Source organism: Mytilus galloprovincialis, chromosome 13 (genome assembly GCF_965363235.1).
Source record: "Mytilus galloprovincialis chromosome 13, xbMytGall1.hap1.1, whole genome shotgun sequence".
NCBI lineage: Eukaryota > Metazoa > Mollusca > Bivalvia > Mytilida > Mytilidae > Mytilus > Mytilus galloprovincialis.
In genome coordinates this window covers 25880840-25896180 of record NC_134850.1, presented here as the reverse complement: position 1 = coordinate 25896180, position 15341 = coordinate 25880840, and the positions used below count along the sequence as shown (strand labels likewise).

The following is a 15341-nucleotide window of genomic DNA, read 5'->3' as shown; positions in this document are numbered from 1 at the left end:
GGGCCGGGTGTTACCTTTCCACGTCAGTTTTAATCTAGCGTCGTACTACAGTACATGATATATAAAAGAGGGACGAAATATACCAAAGGGACAGTCAAACTCATAAATCTAAAACAAACTGACAACGCCATGGCTAAAAAAGAAAAAGACAAACAAACAACAGCACACATGACACAACATAGAAAACTAAACAACACAAACCCCACCAAAAAACTTGGGGTGATCTCAGGTGCTCTGGATGGGTAACAGATCCTACTCCACATGTGGCACCCGTCGTGTTGCTTATGTGATAACAAATCCGGTAAATTATTCGGTAGGTCACATTCATGAAAGGGAAGGGGATTGTAGTTACGACGTGAGGGACATATCCGATATCATTTGTGAAACGCATAACTGTCAACCAACTCGTGATGGCGTCCGTAAAATTGACGAAGGGATGATTTCAACTTCACCATTTGGAACTCTTGGGTTCATAGCTTCCTTGTGAGCAACAACCCTCTATCAAGAAAATCATGATAGAAAATGCAAGCACGGGAATATTGTATCAATTGGGAGATATATACCCTGTATGCAGGTGCTGCTGGAATGTTGCTACTTAGAAATAGGAAGTTCATAATTGGAAAGATGAAATCATCTCTTTTGTCGTAAAGTTTTGTTTTCAAGGCATGCAAATGTTATACATACAGACCAGCTAAATTATTTATATTAAAGGATCCTACAAATTAATGTTAGATACAGTCACAGAAGATAATTATATTTATAAGTACGTCTGAGCCAGTGACAACTCTACAACAGATTTATCCATCGGATTACCAGCAGTGATAGTTATACATGGCTGTGTACATTATGTATATACAACTCGTCTAAACATCAACCCAACAATGTTAGATTGAATTAATTATCAAACTGTACCTATCGATTTGTACAGCCGTTTATGCTTTTCCATTTGACACTATATTTGGCCTGCTAACTTTTCCTATTCGAGTGTCAATGATTATCATGTCTTTTGTAGACGAATCTTGCGATCAAAACTTTTATATACTTTTTAAAATCTCAGAATAATGTCAATATTAAGAAAAAAGATTATAAGTGTAATTATTTCAAATCAAAGAATTGAAGTACCTGGTGTAAAGTTACTAAACTACTGTCCCAGCACTAATACAAATTGAAAAAAAAACACGAATTAGGTATTGAAAATTCACTTGGAACCCCAACATATACCCCCACGACACTTACCAAAGAGGAATTCCTGGATAATCATAGGCCTGTTCTATGTTCCTTTGAAATTTCATCCAAAGATGATGAACTTGATCTTCCGTCACTGTATTGGATACCTTAACTGCATAAGTGTCCTTACAAACAACGGTATATAGCTGGGTCTTCCAAGTGCTCCACGAAACCTCTTTCTAAATTATTAACATCTATTTTATCAGCAATAAAAGACGGGCTTCAAAGTTATTGTGAAACTGCCTATTCTAGAGGTGGCGTGAATCAGATGTGGATACTTAAGAATTCAAAAGATGTTTTATAGTATATACAATCTAACTCTCTTATATCTTGTAATGTATTAACACATTTGACTTTTCTATACTTTATACAAATATGCAAAATTCCAAACTAAAAGACAAATTGAAAGAGTTGGTATTGCTTTGTTTCATAAACAAGAATGCCCAACGAAGATACAAGTATCTTGTCTCAGGAAGGGATAAATCTTACTTTATAAAGGATCACTCTGATTCAAACAAAAAATTCTCTGAAACTGACACTATCAAGATGCTTGATTTCTTGATTGACAACATATTTGTGACGTTCGGAGGACGTGTTTTTCAACAGACTATCGGCATTCCAATGGGAACGAGTTGTGCCCTTCTTTTTGCCGACTTGTCTCTTTATTAGTATGAGGCTGACTTCATATAGGAACTTCTTAGGAAGAAAGATAAGAAGTTAGCAATATCCTTCAACTCTACTTTCCGCTATAAAGATGATGTTCTTTCACTAAATAGTTCAAAATTTGGTGACTATGTCGAATGCATTTGTCCAATTGAACTAGAGATAAAGGATACAACAGATACAGTTAAGTCGGCCTCTTATCTTGACTTACATCTAGAAACTGACAATAAGGGTCGATTGAAAACAAAACTTTACGACAAAAGATATGATTTCAGCTTTCCAATTGTGAACTTTCCATTTCTAAGTAGCAAAATTCCAGCAGCACCTGCATACGGTGTATATATCTCCCAATTGATACGATATTCCCGTGCTTGCATTTCCTATCATGATTTTCTTGATAGAGGGTTGTTGCTCACATGGAATTAAATTAAATCAAGAGTTCCAAATGGTGAAGTTGAAATAATCTCTTCGTAAATTTTACGGACTCCATCACGAGTTGGTTGACCGTTATTGAATAACCGTTTCACAAATGATATCGGATATGTTCCTTACGTCTTAACTACAGTCCCCTTCCCTTTCATAAATATGACCTACCGAATAAGACCATTTACCGGATTTGTTATTTCATAAGCAACACGACGGGTGCCACATGTGGAGCAGGATCTGCTTACCCTTCCGTAGCACCTGAGATCACCCCTAGTTTTTAGTGGGATTCGTTTTGATTATTGTTTAGTTTTCTATGTAGCGTTATGTGTACCATTGTTTGTCTGTTTGTCCTTTTCATTTTTAGCCATGGTGTTGTCAGTTTATTATCGATTTATGAGTTTGGCTGTCCCTCTGGTATCTTTCGCCCCTCTTTTATGAACTATTGACTTTCCAAACGTGGTCAAATAAAGGACTGACATTTCGACAACAATTTTCATTCCAACACGAATAAAATATCTATTAGTTTTTATGACTTTACACTAAGGATGTATTCGTCGTTTACCACATGAAATTAATTTGATGATTTAAGCAAAACTAAGAAAAACTATAAAAAAATATGTTTTAATCGGCATTACGCTTTCCTGTGTAAAATTTCACTCTTATACATGTATTCAAATTATTAATATTGTTATATTGTTTTTATGTATATATTAATGTATTTTTATTTAATATGCTTTCATTAATCTTAACTCCAGGCATGTTAACACGCTTACAAGTTTACCTTATTTACTGAAATTTTGTGTTGACATAAAACGAAACCATGTATGACTATAAGCAGTCAACCATAATAATAAATCAATCTGATATCGGGTCAATGAAATCTTAACTGATCGATCGGTTTCCAGTATCAATCATGTCATAGTTGAAGGATGAATGGATAATTGTTTTTGATTTTCAGTTCAAGTGGAACATATCACAAATTTTAAAAATACTAGTACATGCAAAATTTGAAACAAAAATGACCAATCGACCGGTCGTGAGTGTTTAATGTAGCAATTTTTCTTTTATTCTTGGCAGCATATATTTAAGTGTGTTTTAGAACTCACATTGAAAATTACTATTTAACTTTTCTTGAAATTTATTTTACCTGTTGTATATATATTAACAACAATCTTGTTCATTCTAATTCAATCAGTGGATGACACGCTTATGACTGTAAAGATTGACATAAATATAGATCGGTTTTACATTTCGTGTTGATTTTCAGAAAATCATGACATACTTTATTTCACTATGAAAGGTAATGTATTTGCTTTTTAAAAATGAATATAATAAAATACAATCTACTGACTTCCGTAAAGTGGGCTACAAGGTCACTAGAAATGGGAGAGAAAATAGAACGACAAACTTAAGGTTAATATATATTGATAAACAGCTGATAGTTACTTTAGAAATAATAATAACACGGCAATTAAATTATTATCCGTTCAAAAAACGTAAATACCGACAGCTATCTACGTTAAAAAACATTAATTTATCGATAATTTTATCGATTTTAAAAACGCCGAATTTGGAAGAAAAGGAAAACCCAGGTGTTTTTCAAAATTCAATATCGTTTGATTCCTTAATTTTTTTTTCCTGATATGTTCACCTTTTTTAATTATGTTTCACAATTATTGTTATAAATTATTTATAGGACTAAGCACTAAACGCTATGGCAGTAGAATATTGCACCATTGACTTAGTATGGATGCTTTATGAATTATTGAGTAAAGACAACATAGCATAGACATTGTATTAAGTCATTTGATTTTCAAACGACAACGGTATAAGAATGAAGATTGGCACGCTGATAATCATGTTTCTATACTTTTGATATAGGTCATTCGGATCTCTTTTGTGCGACTGTCATACAATTGAGAGGTTAAGCTAGATATTAAACAAGTTTAATCCACCATTGTCTACATAAGAAAAAACTGTACCAATTCAGGAATATGACAGTTGTTATCCATTCGTTTGATGTGTTTCAGCTTTTGATTTTGCCATTTGAATACGGGCGTTCTTTTGTAATCATTTGTTAATTTCAGCAGTGCGTTATACCAATACTACAAGCTTCTCGTATGTACCTAGCCAGTACTTATAACAACCAGTACAAAGTTATATTTAGAATTATTTTACACACTTGTACTTTATTGTCTAAACACATTATATTCATTTACTTTTTAATAAAATAAATGTTGACATTTTTATTGACTTTTACAGATCTCTCATCAATGTAATTGCCATTTTTTATTTAAATTTCTGAGAATCCGATTTACCATTAAAGTGCCAATCATTTATTCTACAAAATCACTTCCATTTTGAAGGTCTTCGTCATCTGAATCGAAAACATCGATTACACCAACATCTCTTCCATTACGAGGCTCTGTACTGGAACCGCAGCTATCATAATCTTGACTTGTCTTTGATGGAACATACACTTTTTTCATTATATTTTCCTCCGGCCAGTGACGCATTTCGAACGCGTCAAGCACCCATGCATTATGTTCAGTTTTCAGATTATGACTCAAATTGAGTGTACAAGGTTCTTTGCATTTTCCAAATTTGTATAATCCGCATAAATGCAAGTAAGGACATTTCACACCTAACTTGCAATGCCCTTGTGCAGAATAATATTTCTGGCAAATAGCAGGATAACGACAATTTAAAACCTTTTTCATTGGAGTATCTGGTAAATCATCAATTTCAAGTTGCTTTTTAAGTTGTAAATTGTGTTCGTTTGTAAAATCATGGTCTAATGTACATTTTTTATATGTACAAGCGTTATTTCTAACTGACCGTCGGCAGATGTGGAAATGCGAACAATTTGCTTCTGTACAAACCCCTGGTCCATGAACGTTATTATAATGGAAGCAAACACTAGTGTTCTCAAGATACGGAAAAATATAAATGATCTTGCCCATATCTTTATACAGACGAAATTTTGAAGTATGCTTTTCAAACCACAGAGAAATATTGGCTTTTTCAGGAAATATCTTGCACCGCATACAAAACTTTTCAAAGGTGCAGCCTCCACCAAATGTCGTGACGATATATTTTAAAATATCATTTGCATTGATTCCCTTTATTTCGTATTGATAAATGACTGCAACTTGGCTCTGCATGTTATCTGTGCTATCTTGAGATTGCTGTTGCGTTTCTTTTTGAACGTTAACATCTGTAAAGTACAAAATAGATTCTTTATCAAAGGTGTCAGAAAAATCATAAATACACATATCAAAACTATACGTGCTATTTTTATACATATATGTGTATATTGTAACTAGAATAAGATATATAATATATATTACACTACATAAGATGTCTTCACAAACTATTAAAATATACACCTTATTTGAATTATAAGATATAACAACACATGTATTATATATCTTTTGAACCTTATGAGAAATCGTCAAAATGGAATTAGCTTAAAAACAGTATGCCCTTCACATTATTAAAGGGCTATCAGACAACTTTTTATAAATTTTACGGACGCCTTCACGAGTTGGTTGACCGTTATGGAATAACCGTTTCACAAATGTTATCGGATATGTTCCTTACGTCGTAACTACAATCCCCTTCCCTTTAATGAATGTGACCTACCGAATGTGGAGCAGGATATGCTTATTTCCAGAGCACCTGAGATCACCCCTAGTTTTTGGAGGGGTTCGTGTTGCGTATTCTTTAGTTTTCTATGTTGTGTCATGTGTACTATTGTTTGTCAGTTCGTCTTTTTCATTTTTAGCCATGGCGTTGTCAGTTTATTTTCGATTTATGAGTTTGACTGTGACGTCCCTCTGGTATCGTTCGTCCCTCTTTTATATCATCTAGTGATTATTCAATTAATAAATTACAGATTTTGAGTATAATAAATTAGTAAAGTAAAAGTATGACAATTTTCAATAGAGATGACCTAGGGATACATCGTTCTTGTTTGCATTGAAAAACATTAAGGTACTATATTACCGTTATGTGAATTACTTTGGGTCTTTTGAAAACAAAACATACCCACTTTGGTACAATGATCAGCAGCTGATGAAACGCCATCTTTTACATTATCGCAATCCATCGTTGTTTGTGTTCCTTGGCTTTGAGAAGTCTTTTTCATTTTAGAATTACCAGAACCTGTTATATATTTATAGTATATACAATAACGACTAAGCAAGTAACAATAGATCAAAGGACCGATCATTCCATTGCATCACCAGTGAAGGTGGAACACGGCTGAAAATACATATTATACATTCCTTATCACTCTATATATCAGCTCAACAATGTTAATAACAATAACGGCACCAATTTTCTTGCACCAGATGCGCATTTCGACAATTCATGTCTCTTCAGTGATGCTCGTGGCCAAAATATAATCTGCAAATTTTCGGAAGCAATTTTTTTGTTCTTCCTCCGAACTCGTAATACATACACTCCACCCAGACCAATCGACGAACTAGATCGAACTGAGAATTCAGCTAACAGTATTGTTGATAATCTTTTTTGATTTTTTTGAGATCACAAATACATGAAATACCAATTGAACGAAATACATGTACTTTTTTTGCCTGATATTATTACTATTACATGTTATATATTAAAACACAAACACACAGATATTTGACAAATTCAAGATGCATGCTAAATCTATCTTATTATGAATCGTTTGACGTCGTAGGAAAAGCTTATATGCGCCACGATCTCATTAAGTTTATAAAGCATTTTTTGCATCAACCCTTTTATGCATCTCGGTAATATTTGAGAAAGTAAACACATCAAAACAGGTATACGTAGTGCGGTTTTGTATGATTGTAACGGTTTTCAGGAGCCTGTAATTCAGTGGTTGTCGTTTGTTTATGTGTTACGTATTTCTTTTTCGTTAATTTTTTTTTATAAAAATAAGGCCGTTAGCTTTCTCGTATGAATTGTTTTACATTGTCATATCGGGGCCTTTTATAGCCGACTATGTGGTATTGGCTTTGTTCATTGTCGAAGGCCGTACGGTGACTTATAGTTGTTTATGTCTGTGTCATTTTGGTCTCTTGTGGACAGTTGTCTCATTGGTAATCATACCACATCTTCTTTTGTATATTGACAAGAAATGAAAATTACTGTTGTATTTAACAATTGAGGGAATTTTTTAAAATCTATAGTCGTTGCTCATAAAAGGCCGTTTTGTTTTTGCCGATTAGATACACAGCTACTTTTGCATATGTACTATTTCTGTACTAAAACTTTGTAGTACTGGAAATCTACTTTTAATATTCAGTACTATTTTGTTACTCTAAAATTATTGTAATATTTAGGTACCTGTACATGTATTTTACAGCACTTCATTTGTACTTGAAATTAAGGTACTACAGATTTTTGGTTACTACAGTTACATTTTCAGCATTATGAAAGTTTTTCTATTTCAAATCTCTTAAAGTTATGATTTTCAAACATTGAATATTGCATTATTTCTGTACAAATCAAGTACTGTAAAATACAATAGTTTTAAAGTAAAGAAATAGTACTAAATATTACAAGTAAATTTCCAGTACTGCATTTTTTATTACATAAATAGTACCTATGCAAAGTAGCTGTGTATGATGAGTCAGGTAAACAATAGTAAACAAAAATGTCGAATTTTAGTACATATGCTTGTTTTACTTTCGTATAAGTTGGTTATGTAATTGTAAATGTTAAAACACAAGACTAGTTTGTAAGATTTTTGAGTCATAACATCATGATAAATACGATATAAATCCATTTTGAAAATATTAAAATATCAAAATATTTATAAGTCAGACTTTTGTGTAATTTATGTGCGTACAGTGTCACTGTAACACCTTTTAATAAATATTATTTTTATGTTATCTAATTACCTTGAAATCTGTAGAGCGAACTTTTTTAGAACGTTTATGATGACTCTAACAAAAACATCAGGGTTTCTTTAATTATCTTTATTGTTTATGAAACATTTTTTGTAAAGTAATTCAATGGGCGAGAACGCGTCTATCCTGTCACCGCATTGTTACATTAATTGTTACTCAATCTAATTTAAATGTTGTAGAGTTTTAATCCTTACAGTTTCGTACACACAAATGTAATACTTTTATAGGTAACATAATAGATTAACTTAATTAGGTGATTTATTCCGTATTGATTAAAACTTCAGAAGGTTTTTCTATATGAATGGGATTTTGACATATTGACCTGCGAAAAAGTGTATTCCCTGCGCAAAACATAGCGTACTTCAACATGTATAATTTATACTATTTTAATAAACATTTCGAATTTTGTAGATTGTTTGTTATCGATATTATATCGAGTAGGATGCATGCATCTAAACATATTTTTTACACTCAAAGTATCCTTGAATAATTTGTCTTCCATATCAAAGTAAGAATCGAGAAAAATATATATGTAAAAACACGATATTTTGATGAAAAAAATCCTTTCGTCTAATTCCAGAATATCAAATGGTCATCTATTGTTCATGAGACTTTAAGAGTGCTTCAATTTTCGAGGAGGAGTTTCTTCTATTCTCCAAGTCATATCAAACATTTATTTACTTTACCGCAAGTAATTACATTTATATTTCAAACGCTAGTGCTGTATATCAGAAACATCGTCAAACTAAAAAAATCAATGGTTTTCGGCAAGGAATAACTTTAAAAAAACGTCTATTTTCTGTGATGACAGGCAATGTCATATTCGTATTTGCAGTGCAGAAACCAGCAAAACATTGCTTTTTGATAAAGATATTCTGTTTTATACGCGACAATTTTGATTATTTGAAGAAGAAATATGTCTTCATTATTCTGTGCACGTTTAATTGTCAGTGGAATGCTAAAAATATCTTACCCATTTTATGCTATTATCTCTATTTCGGCAATCCAGGATGAACTATGAATACAATTTTGAATGTGAATATGAATTTTGTAGATTGTTTGTTATCGATATTATATCGAGTAGGATGCATGCATCTAAACATATTTTTTACACTCAAAGTATCCTTGAATAATTTGTCTTCCATATCAAAGTATGAATCGAGAAAAATATATATGTAAAAACACGATATTTTGATGAAAAAAATCCTTTCGTCTAATTCCAGAATATCAAATGGTCATCTATTGTTTCATACGCGACAATTTTGATTATTTGAAGAAGAAATATGTCTTCATTATTCTGTGCACGTTTAATTGTCAGTGGAATGCTAAAAATATCTTACCCATTTTATGCTATTATCTCTATTTCGGCAATCCAGGATGAACTATGAATACAATTTTGAATGTGAATATGAATTTCTCTATTTCCGCTGGATATACAGCTAGTCGTATTGTATAATGATGCAGGTTGTGTTTGTTGTTCCCTTGGATATGATTGTAATTTTACCTTCATAACGAGTACGTAAAGGTAGCATATTTTCACATTGATTTTTCGGAAATTGTTGTAATGCGACACTCTAATTATTTATGCTTTGCTGAAAGATCGATTGCATTTGAAAAGAATTTTTTGATTTACTGTTAGGTGTTTAAAGGGACGAAATAATATATGACTAGTTCGGCTCTATTAAGGTGATACAATGATTGCATATCAAGAAATTAGTGGGTTTTTTTAACAAATAACATTCTTGCGTTGTGTCATTGCTTTACACTGTATTTGTGACATTGCTTTATACTATTAATAAAGGCAACAGTAGTATACCACTGTTCGAAATTCATAATTCGTTTGAGAAAAAAAGCAGAAACACAATATTAATTGTGACATTGCTTTCTACTGTAATTGTGGCATCGATTTATACTTAATTGTGACATTGCTTTCTGTAATTGTGACATTGCTTTATACTGTAATTGTGACATTGCATTATACTGTAACTGTAATTGTAATTAGAAATAAGGTTTTTAATTTAACTAAACAACATTCATGCGTTGTTTCATTGCTTTACACAGTAATTGTGACATCGTTTTATACTGTTAGTGTGACCGTGCTTCATACTGTAATTGTGACATTGCTTTATACTGTTATATGGACATTGCTTTATACTGTAAATGTGACATTGCTTTATACTGTAACTGTGACATTACTTTATACTGAAATTGTGACGTGGCTTTATACTGTAACTGTAATTGTAATTATAGATTAGGTTTTTTATTTTACTAACTAAAATGCATGCGTTGTGTTATTGATTTACATTGTAATTGTGACATTGCTTTATACTGTAATTGTGACATTGCTTTATACTGTAATTGTGACATTGCTTTACATTGTAATTGTGACATTGCTTTATACTGTAATTTTGACATTGCTTTATACTGTAATTGTGACATTGCTTTATACTGTAATTGTGACATTGCTTTACATTGTAATTGTGACATTGCTTTACACTGTAATTGTGACATTGTCAAGCCAACAAAACAAGTTATTTTCTTATATTTTACCCATTATATGTATAGCTATGAGTGAGGTCCAATACAACTTTTTTATATTGCGTAACGCCTTGTATAAAGCGTCCAACCCCAATGAGTTTTTAAAAACAATAATGCTACATACACGTAACATTTCTTAACTTACAGCTAGAAGTTAATAATTATTCTAATTTTCCAACTGTGATATTTCAATTTCTGTGTAGCATCATACCAGCCAATTTATTTTGTTTTCCTAACATCAGTATTGGCAATAGTAGTATACCGCTGTTGGAATCCCTTCCTATGTTATGTTTTATCGGTCTTGCTTTTTCTGTTTGTTTTTTTGAATTTTTCTATGGCGGCCACGTTTGACCTTAACATTTTCAATTATCTGCTTGATATGGTTCTTTCTTATAGAAATTCATTTGCCTTTTAAACTAAAAGGACTGAAGGAATCGAATACATGTGTTTCTATTTATATTGTCCTGAAGTCGTAAAACTGACGAAAAAATCTTATATGTACCATTTTGATGCTATCTACCAGACTTTCATGTCTCTGATTCTACTACTAGTAAAATTGATATTTTTACATACACAAGGCTACCGCTTGCATACATAATAAATAAGTAGAACACGTGATATGGTACATCCGATAGATGCGGCCCCTTGCATACATGATAAATAAGTGGAACACGTGATATGGTACATCCGATAGATACGGAAAAGAATTCAATTATTTATCAAGTAATCAACAGGGATTAAGCTGGCAGACTTTCGATATTTAAAAAGGAATTTTCAGACTTGTTTGATCTTCCACTTTCTATGGTTATTTTACAATCAATCAAAGATCAGAACTACTGAACAACACACACATTGAACTTGACCAGCATTGACCACTCTTCCAAACCTCTCGACATATGGAACAGTGGTGTGTACATCTTCAAATGTAAATTACTCTCAAACATTCTATATAATCAAAGTGTTGGAAACTGTGGAAGTTGATTACACCAACAAAAAGTAAAATCACAAAAATACTGAACTCCAAGGAAAATTCCAAAAGGAAATTCCGTAATCAATTGGCAAATTCAAAATCTCATACACATCAAACGAATGGATAGCGGTCATATTCCTGACTTTGTACAGGCATTTTCTTAGATAGAAAATGGTGGATTGAATCTGGTTTGATAGCTAGCTAAACCTCTCATTTATATGTAGCTTCTTTTCCCTGCCTGGCAAAAAAGATTTTAATACTTACTGGCCTAATTTAACTTCACTTTACCTCAAACTGGATACGTACGTCGTGCCGACTGGTCAAATAAACAAAAGCAATTTCAAGATCAATAGTTTCAGTTTTAATTACCGTTAATTTCAAAATTACATCTCATTTATCTTGTATATTCTAATCATACGGTAAAAGTAATAATTATTATTTTTTTTTCCATCCATTTCACCACAAACTGAAAAATATTCACACATTTTTGTACTTTGTAACGACATAGAGATATTAATACAGGCCTAACTAAATAAGCACTATAATAATCAAAATAATATTCTTAAAATTACTAATTCAGGGACAGCAGACGAACAACGGGTTGTATGAATTTGTGGGGTGGACTGATATCAAACCAATTAAAATTTTTCACCTGTCAGATTTGCTCTAAATGCTTAAAATTTTTGTTTCATAGATATAAGCCAAAAACCGTATTTTACCCATATGTTCTGTTTGTTTATTGGCACGCGGGTCGTCTGTCCAGTAGTTTCAGAGAGGAAGATTTTGTAAAAGTAAACGACGACCACGATGGACGAGTGATGAGAAAAGCTCACTTGCACTTTTAGGCCAGGAAACCTAAAAAGTAGCCTTATTATACCATAACCATTAATAAAAATGACAAAAGAAACCCTTACCACAATACAAAAAATACATAAACAATAGTCCAGGCAATAAAAGACAAAATTAACAATGTCATGCCTTGAAATTAATCACATCCCTTCCATTTCTTCGAGTTAAAAAGTATGGCTGGGTAGAATTGACTCAAGCTGTAAAATAACTATATAAAATATCAGAAAGTGCAATATTACCAGTAGTTTATCATCAAAATTGCATATGTGTGGAGGAAGATTATTAGAATCTTAATTCTGCATATAAAAAGGTAAGGGTTTTTGACAAAACAAAAATTTTTAAACTATGAAAAGTAAGGCTAAGTGTTTTATCCAAAGTCAAAGTGAAATGCATATGTACAATGATGTAAGCAGTTCATTAGCAGTTGTATGGTAGTTTCTTGAATTTTAGAAGTTTTGAAACAGTTTTAAACAGTTTTTTTAGGCAGTTTAAAACAACTGCTTACAAGTAAATGATAAATGTTAACTAAATTCATATGAAACCAGTGACTTGTGAAAAATAATGTTTATCCAGTTCTTGAACCACTACATGGATATATTATAAACTTAGTCGTCTGTGCATGATTTTATTATTTTTTACCCAAACATTTCGTAATATCGTCAATTTTTTCCTCTGTCTGTTGTGTCAAAATATTGCAGCTACTTAATTGTCGTGTTTTAAGCCGAAGTTTACCGATAATTGACAAATATAATGAACAACCAACAAAGAAGCATGGATATTGAGCATGTGTATAACATGTACAATCAGATAATAGTTTATTCAAATGACAGATCCATTTGTATTGTGATCACCGTATTTTACGAGAAGGGTCACGCTGAGGTCATTTGCATACCGAAAATATGTCGGGCGAATTGCTTCCTTCAGGAAGCAATTTAAAAAAGTAAAATTCTTCAAAATGTGGACAAATTAAAGATTTTTTTTTCAGAATAAAGTATATGTACATAAGTTTTATAATAAAAATTATACATTTAGTTAAAAAAACATATGCATCTTTTTTTTTAATTTGAGGTCTCATATGACTTTAAAGAAGTAAATATATTTCCAAATAGTTTTCCATAGCAGTTTTTTAAAGAACAGTTATCTCGATTTACAGTTTCCCCTATCATCAAGATACAAATTGATGAAGGTTATAATTGTCTTCCAGTTGAGCGGGCGGTCAGTGTTATATATACCAGTTCGATTTGCATATTATTTCTAAGCAGTTAAATTTGTTACATCAAACAGAAATATTTAGATAAAACCGGTCTTGTAGAATTGTGCCATCTATTTATAATTAAGTGGACAGGAAGTATAATCTACACAGAGATTGAGAACACAAAGGATAACACATATCTTAATAAATAGTTCTGCAATAACTATCACTTTTAAATAACTAGAGGCTCTCAAGAGCCTGTATCGCTCACCTGACTCTACTTCGGTTTTTGTAATCATATAAAGATAAAATTTGGTTACAAAGTAACAACACTTGGCCAGCACCTCCTACGGAAAGAAACATTCATGCTATGTTTGGTTTCATTCAATTCAGTGGTTCTCTAGAAGAAGACTTGTGTATGCATTTCCTATAGGGTCCTATGTTAAACTAAGTCCCCCGCTGGCGGTTATTTTTGATGATGGATCAGCTACAAAGTAACAACACTTGGGCAGCACCTCATAAGGAACATACATGTTATGTTTGGTTTTTGAAATCATATAAAAAAAGATAAAATTTGGCTACAAAGTAGCAACACTTGGCCAGCACCTCCTAAGGAAAGGAACATTCATGCTATGTTTGGTTTCATTCAATTCAGTGGTTCTCTAAAAGAAGTCATTTGTATGCATTTCCCATAGGGTCCTATGTATAAATAAGTCCCCCGCTGGCGGCCATTTTGGATGATGGATCGGCTACAAAGTAACAACACTTGGTCAGCACCTCATAAGGAACATGCATGCTATGTTTGGTTTCATTACATTTAGTGGTTCTCTAATAGAAGTCATTTGTATGCATTTCCCTTAGGGTCCTATGTTAAACTAAATCCCCCGCTGGCGGCCATTTTGGATGATGAATCCGCTACAAAGTAACAACACTTAGTCAGCACCTCATAAGGAACATTCATGCTATGTTTGGTGTCATTCCATTCAGTGGTTCTCTAAAAGGAGTCATTTGTATGCATTTCCCATAGGGTCCTATGTTAAACTAAGTCCCCCGCAGGCGGCCATCTTGGATGATGGATTGGCTACAAAGTAACAACACTTGGTCAGCACCTCATAAGTAACATTCATGCAATGTTTGGTTTCATTCCATTCAGTGGTTCTCTAAAATAAGTCATTTGTATGCATTTCCCGTAGGGTCCTATGTTAAACTAAGACCCCCGCTGGCGGCCATCTTGGATAATGGATCAGCTACAAAGTAACAGCACTTGGTAAGCACCTCATAAGGAACATTCATGCTATGTGTGGTTTTATTCCATTCAGTGGTTCTTTAGAAGAAGTTCAAAATGTGAAAGTTAACGACGACGACGACGACGGACGCCAAGTGATGAGAAAAGCTCACTTGGTGAGCTAAAAATTAAAGGTACTAATATAATTTTTTTAATTTTATTTTTTTCGTAATTTTCATAACCCATTTTTAAGACTTTTGTAGACAAAACACGCGTCTGGCGTTTTACATTTTAATTCTGGTACCTTAAATAACTATTAACACCCCTGGGCCACTACTGAAG

The 15341-nt window shown here is 32.5% G+C and overlaps 1 long non-coding RNA gene across 2 annotated transcripts; it reads right to left on the bottom strand.

Annotated features, from left to right (window-relative positions):
* Nucleotides 1-4897: 4897 nt before the first annotated feature.
* On the bottom strand, nucleotides 4898-9769 carry LOC143056564 (uncharacterized). 2 transcript variants are annotated; one of them, XR_012972404.1, is made up of 3 exons: nucleotides 9566-9769; nucleotides 6367-6483; nucleotides 4898-5533 (listed from the first exon to the last, which is right to left on the bottom strand). It is a non-coding gene; the product is annotated as an uncharacterized LOC143056564 (long non-coding RNA). The 2 variants fall into 2 exon arrangements; XR_012972403.1 differs by lacking the exon at nucleotides 9566-9769 and adding an exon at nucleotides 9199-9274.
* Between the last annotated feature and the right edge of the window lie 5572 nt (nucleotides 9770-15341).